Source organism: Arachis hypogaea, chromosome 11 (genome assembly GCF_003086295.3).
Source record: "Arachis hypogaea cultivar Tifrunner chromosome 11, arahy.Tifrunner.gnm2.J5K5, whole genome shotgun sequence".
Taxonomy (NCBI): Eukaryota; Viridiplantae; Streptophyta; class Magnoliopsida; order Fabales; family Fabaceae; genus Arachis; species Arachis hypogaea.
Window position 1 is genome coordinate 74,894,004 of NC_092046.1, and position 7,386 is coordinate 74,901,389.

Consider the following 7,386-nt stretch of genomic DNA (forward strand, 5'->3'; position numbering starts at 1 on the left):
TTGTTCTTGATGATTTTTCTTGTTTGATCTTGTGTTTTTCTTGTTTTGTGTCTTTTCTTGTTTTTCATATGCATTCTTGAATTATTAGTGTCTATAGAATAAAAATTTTTAAGTTTGGTGTCTTGCATGCTTTTCTTTTCTTAAAAATTTTTCAAAAACATGTTCTTGATGTTCATCATGATCTTCAAAGTGTTCTTGGTGTTCATCTTGACATTCAAAGTGTTCTTTCATGCATTTTTGTTTTGATCTTAAACTTTTATGTTTTGTGTCACTTAGATGTTTTTCTCTCTTCTCATTAAAAATTCAAAAATCAAAAAAATATCTTTTCCTTATTTTGCCCATTATTTTCGAAATTTTAGATTGATTTAGTCAAAAAGTTTTAAAATTTAATTGTTTCTTATTAGTCAAGTCAAATTTTCAATTTAAAAATTCTATCTTTTTCAAACCTTTTTCAAAAATCAAATCTTTTTCATTTATTTTTACATATTTTCGAAAACTTTAAAATTGATTTTCAAAATATTTTTCTTATTCTTACTTCATATTTTCGAAAATCTCACTCACATTTAATGTTTTAATTCAAAAAATTTTCAAGTTGTTACTTGCCTATTAAGAAAGGTTCAATCTTTGAATTTTAAAATCATATCTTTTAGTTTCTTGTTAGTCAAGTAATCAACTTTAATTTCAAAAATCAAATCTTTTTAATTTCCTTTTTAATTCCTTTTCAAAATAAAATTTCAATCATTTCAATCATATCTTTTTCAAAACCACCTAACTAACTCTCTCTCTCTCACTCTAATTTTCGAAAATCCCTTATCCCTTTTTCAAAATTCCTTTTAATTAACTAATTATTTTAAACTTTAATTTTAATTTTATTCTTTTTTATAATTTTTGAATTCTAACTAATAATTAAAGTAAAAACAAAAATATTTTTCCTTTTATTTAATTATATTCGAATTCTTCTCTCTCTAATCTCTTTCTATTTATATATTTATTTACTAACACATCTCTTCTTCTTAAAAAAAATTCGAACCCTCTCCCTCCTCTCTGTGTTCGAATTATTCTCTCCTCTTTTCTTCTACTCACATAAAGGAATCTCTATACTGTGACATAGAGGATTCCATACTTTCTTGTTCGCTTCTCTTTCATATGAGCAGGAACAAGAACAAAAGCATTCTTGTTAAAGCTGATCCTGAACCTGAAAGGACCTTGAAGAGGAAGCTAAGAGAAGCTAAAGCACAACTCTCTAGAGAGGACCTAACAGAAATTTTCGAAAAAGAAGAAGACATGGCAGCCGAAAATAACAACAATGCTAACAATGCAAGGAAGATGCTTGGTGACTTCATTGCACCCTCTTCTGACTTCTATGGAAGAAGCATCTCAATTCCTGTCATTGGAGCAAACAACTTTAAGCTTAAGCCTCAATTAGTTTCTCTAATGCAACAGAATTGCAAGTTTCATGGACTTCCATTGGAAGATCCTCATCAGTTCTTAGCTGAATTCTTGCAAATCTGTGACACTGTCAAGACCAATGGAGTTGATCCCGAGGTCTACAGGCTTTTCCCTTTTGTTGTAAGAGATAGAGCTAGAACATGGTTGGATTCATAACCTAAGGAAAGCCTGAACTCTTGGGAAAAGGTGGTTAGTGCTTCCCTGGCCAAATTCTTTCCACCTCAAAAGATGAGTAAGCTTAGAGTGGAAATCCAAACCTTCAGACAGAAGGAAGGTGAGTCCCTCTATGAAGCTTGGGAAAGATATAAGTAATTGATCAAAAGGTGTCCTACTGACATGCTTCCAGAATGGAGCATCATATGTATATTCTATGATGGTCTGTCTGAGTTGTCAAAAATGTCATTGGACCATTCTGCAGGAGGATTTCTTCATCTGAAAACCCCTGCAGAAGCTCAGGAACTCATTGAAATAGTTGCAAATAACCAGTTCATGTACACCTCTGAGAGGAATCCTGTGAACAATGGGATGCCTCAGAAGAAGGGAGTTCTTGAAATTCATACTCTGAATGCCATATCGGCTCAGAACAAAATATTGACTCAGCAAGTCAATATGATTTCTCAGAGTCTGAATGGATTTCAAGCTGCATCCAACAGTACTAAAGAAGCATCTTTTGAAGACGAAGCTTATGATCCTGAGAACCCTGCAATGGTAGAGGTGAATTACATGGGAGAACCCTATGGAAACACCTACAATCCTTCATGGAGGAATCATCCTAATCTCTCATGGAAGGACCAACAGAAGCCTCAGCAAGGCTTCAATAATAATGGTGGAAGAAATAGGTTTAGCAATAGTAAGCCTTTTCCATCATCTTCTCAGCAACAGACAGAGAATTCTGAACAGAGTCATTCTGGCCTGGCAACCATAGTCTCTGATCTATCCAAGACCACACTAAGTTTCATGAATGAAACAAGGTCCTCCATTAGAAATTTGGAGGCACAGGTGGGTCAGCTGAGTAAGAAGATTACTGAAACTCCTCCTAGTACTCTCCCAAGCAATACAGAAGAAAATCCCAAGAGAGAGTGCAATGCCATAACTATGACCAACATGGCCGAACCTGGAGAGAGTGAGGAGGACATGAGTCCCAATGAGAAAAGCCTCATGGGACATCCTGTGGACAGAAAGGAGTTTCCCTTTGAGGAACCAAGGGAATCTGAGGCTCATACAGAAACCATAGAAATTCCATTGAACTTCCTTCTGCCATTCATGAGCTCTGATAATATTCTTCCTCTGAAGAGGATGAAGACATCCCTGAAGATCAAGTTGCTAAATATCTAGGAGAAATCATGAAGCTGAATGCCAAGTTATTTGGTAATGAGACTTGGGAGAATGAACCCCCCTTACTCACCAATGAACTGAATGCATTAATGAGGCAAACATTACCTCAGAAGAAACCGAATCCCGGAAATTTCTTTATACCTTGTACCATAGGCACCATGACCTTTGAGAAGGCTCTGTGTGACCTGGGGTCAGGGATAAACCTCACGCCACTCTCTGTAATGGAGAAATTGAGAATATTTGAGGTACAAGCTGCAAGAATCTCATTAGAGATGGCAGACAAATCAATGAAATAGGCCTATGGACTAGTAGAGGACGTGCTAGTGAAGGTTGAAGGCCTTTATATCCCTGCTGATTTCATAATCCTAGACACTTAGAAGGATGAGGATGAATCCATCATCCTTCGCAGACCCTTCCTAGCCACAGCAAAAGCTGTGATTGATGTTAACAGAGGAGAGTTGGTCCTTTAATTGAATGAGGACTACCTTGTATTCAAGACTCAAGGTTCTCCTTCTGTAACCATGGAGAGGAAGCATGAAAAGCTTCTCTCAATACAGAGTCAAACAAAATCCCCACATTCAAACTCTAAGTTTGGTGTTGGGAGGCCACAACCAAACTCTAAGTTTGGTGTTGAGAGGCCACAACCAAACTCTAAGTTTGGTGTTGAGAGGCCCCAACCCTGCTCTGATTATCTGTGAAGCTCCATGAGAGCTTACTGTCAAGCTATTGACATTAAAGAAGCGCTTATTAGGAGGCAACCCAATGTTATTTAATTATATCTATTTATTTTCCATTGTTATTTTATGTTTTCTTTAGGTTGATGATCATGTGAAGTCACAAAAACAACTAAAAAATTAGAAACAGAATTAAAAATAGCATTAAAAATAGCTCACCCTGGAGGAAGAGCTTACTGGCGTTTAAACGCCAGTAAGAAGCATCAGACTGGCGTTTAACGCCAGAAAGAAGCATCAAGCTGGCGTTAAACGCCAGAAACAGGCTACAGTCTGGTGTTTAACGCCAGAAACAGGCACCAGACTGGTGTTTAACGCCAGAACAGAGCATCAAGTTGGCGTTAAACGCCAAGAAAGGGAGAAAAGCTGGCGTTTAATGCCAGAAACAAGCAGCAGTCTGGCGTTAAACGCCAAGAATGCACTCTAAGGGCGTTTTGCATGCCTAAATGGAGCAGGGATGCTAAGTCCTTGACCCCTCAGGATCTGTAGACCCCACAGGATCCCCACCTACCCCACCTCTCTCTCTCTCTCTCTCTTTCTCTCTCTCTCTCTCTCTCTCTCTCTCTCTCTCTCTCACCTTTTCATAACACTCTTTCCCAAATATCCTTCACCAATCATCTCCATCACCCTTACCCATCACCTCTTCACCAATCACATCCATCCATCATAAAAACCCCTCAATCTCCTCTATTTCTTCTTCTTCTACTCCCTTCTTTCTTCTTTTGCTCGAAGACGAGCAAACCTTTTAAGTTTGGTGTGGTAAAAGCATTGCTTTTTGTTTTTCATAACCATTAATGGCACCTAAGGCTAGAGAAACCTCAAGAAAGAGGAAAAGAAAGGCAATTGCTTCCACTTCTGAGCCATGGATGATGGAAAGATTCATCTCACAAGCCCATCACCAAAAAGAGGATGGAGCAAACAAGAGAGCCCACTCATGGACCTCAACAAAAGCATGAGGAAGTTCCTCATCATGAAATCCCTGAGATGCCTCAAGGGATGTACTTTCCTCCACAAAACTATTGGGAGCAAATTAACACCTCCCTAGGAGAATTGAGTTCCAACATGGGACAACTAAGGGTGGAGCACCAAGAGCACTCCATTATTCTCCATGAGATTAGAGAATATCAAAGAGCTATAAGGGAGGAGCAACAAAGGCAAAGAAGAGACATAGAGGAGCTCAAGAGCACCATTAGTTCTTCAAGAGGAAGAAGACGCCACCCTCACTAAGGTGGACCCGTTCCTTAATCTCCTTGTCTATTTATTTTTCTCTGTTTTCGTTCTCTATGCTTATTTATGTTTGTGTCTTATTACATGATCACAAGTGTCTATGTCTTAAAGCTATGAATGTCCTATGAATCCATCACCTTTCTTAAATGAAAAATGTTTTAATTACAAAAGAACAAGAAGTACATGAATTGCGAATTCATCCTTGAGATTAGTTTAATTATTTTGATGTGGTGACAATACTTTTTGTTTTCTGAATGAATGCTTGAATAGTGCATATGTCTTTTGAATTTGTTGTTTATGAATGTTAAAATTATTGGCTCTTGAAAGAATGATGAAAAATGAGAAATGTTATTGATAATCTGAAAAATCATAAAATTGACTCTTGAAGCAAGAAAAAGCAGTGAAAAATAAGGCTTGCGAAAAAAATGGTGAAAATAAAAGAAAAAAAGAAAGAAAAAGAAAAAGCAAGCAGAAAAAGCCAATAGCTCTTTAAACCAAAAGGCAAGAGCAAAAAGCTAATAACCCTTTAAACCAAAAGGCAAGGGTAAAAGGATCCAAGGCTTTGAGCATTAATGGATAGGAGGGCCTAAAGGAATAAAATCCTGGCCTAAGCGGCTAAACCAAGCTGTCCCTAACCATGTGCTTGTGGCGTGAAGGTGTCAAGTGAAAAACTTGAGACTGAGCGGTTAAAGTCGTGATCCAAAACAAAAAAGTGTGCTTAAGAACCCTGGACACCTCTAATTGGGGACTCTAGCAAAGCTAAGTCACAATCTAAAAAGGTTCACCCAGTTATGTGTCTGTGGCATTTATGTATCTGGTGGTAATACGGGAAAACAAAGTGCTTAGGGCCACGGCCAAGACTCATAAAGTAGCTGTGTTCAAGAATCAACATACAGAACTAGGAGAATCAATAACACTATCTGAATTCTGAGTTCCTATAGATACTAATCATTCTAAACTTCAAAGGATAAAGTGAGATGCCAAAACTGTTCAGAGGCAAAAAGCTACTAGTCCTGCTCATCTAATTGGAGCTAAGTTTCATTGATATTTTGGAATTTATAATATATTCTCTTCTTTTTATCCTATTTGATTTTCAGTTGCTTGGGGACAAGCAACAATTTAAGTTTGGTGTTGTGATGAGCGGATAATTTATACACTTTTTGGCATTATTTTTACATAGTTTTTAGTATGATTTAGTTAGCTTTTACTATATTTTTATTAGTTTTTATGGAAAATTCACATTTCTGGACTTTACTATGAGTTTTTGTGTTTTCCTATGATTTCAGGTATTTTCTGGATGAAATTGAGGGACCTGAGCAAAAATCTGATTCAGAAGCTGAAAAAGGACTGCAGATGCTGTTGGATTCTGACCTTCCTGCACTCGAAATGGATTTTCTGGAGCTAAAGAAACTCAATTGGCGTGCTCTCAATTGTGTTGGAAAGTAGACATCCAGGGCTTTCTAGCAATATATAATAGTTCATACTTTGCCCGAGTTTTGATAACGCAAACTGGCGTTCAAACGCCAACTTCCTGTCCTATTCTGAAGTTAAACGCCAGAAACAGGTTACAAACCAGAGTTAAACGCCACAAACAGGCTGCAACCTGGCGTTTAACTCCAAGAGAAGTCTCTACACGTGTAAAGCTCAATGCTCAGCCCAAGCACACACCAAGTGGGCCCCGAAAGTGGATTTCTGCACTATCTGCACTTAGTTACTCATTTTCTGTAAACCTTAGTGACTAGTTTAGTATAAAAACTACTTTTAGTGATTTATTTCACATCTTTAGATCATTTTTGAGACTATCTTTGTATCACTTTTGATCTCTGGATCACGTTTAGGGGGCTGGCCATTCGGCCATGCCTGGACCTTCATCACTTATGTATTCTACACCCCATAGATTAAGGTGTGGAGCTCTGCTGTTCCTCATGAATTAATGCAAAGTACTATTGTTTTTCTATTCAATTCAAGCCTATTTCTTCTCTACGATATTCATTCACACACAAGAACATGATGAATGTGATGATTATGTGACGCTCATCACCATTCTCGCCTATGAACGTGTGCCTGACAACCACTTCCGTTCTACATGTAAACAAGCTTGAATGTGTGTCTCTTGGGTTTCTAATCGAAGATTAAAACCTTCGTGGTATAGGCTAGAATTATTGGCGGCCATTCCTGAGATCCGGAAAATCTAAACCTTGTCTGTGGTATTCCGAGTAGGATCTGGGATGGGATGACTGTGACGAGCTTCAAACTCGCGAGTGTTGGGCGTAGTGACAGATGCAAAAGAATCAATGGATCCTATTCCAACATGATCAAGAACCAACAGATGATTAGCCGTGCGGTGACAGTGCATTTGGACCATTTTCACTGAGAGGACAGACGGTAGCCATTGACAACGGTGATCCCCCAACATACAGCTTGCCACGGAAAGGAGTGTGAATGATTCAATGAAGACAGTAGGAAAGCATAGATTCAGAAGGAACAAAGTATCTCCATACGCTTATCTGAAATCCCACCAATGAATTACATAAGTATTTCTATCTTATTTTATGTTTTAATTATATTTTAATTATCAAAACCTCATAACCGTTTGAATCTGACTGACTGAGATTTACAAGATGACCATAGCTTGCTTCAACTC

At 37.8% G+C, this 7,386-nt stretch overlaps 1 non-coding gene across 1 annotated transcript; it reads right to left on the reverse strand.

Moving 5' to 3' along the window:
- Nucleotides 1-1,683: 1,683 nt before the first annotated feature.
- LOC112724418 (small nucleolar RNA R71) lies at nucleotides 1,684-1,791 on the reverse strand. Its single transcript, XR_003163581.1, has one exon. It is a non-coding gene; the product is annotated as a small nucleolar RNA R71 (small nucleolar RNA).
- Nucleotides 1,792-7,386: the final 5,595 nt, after the last annotated feature.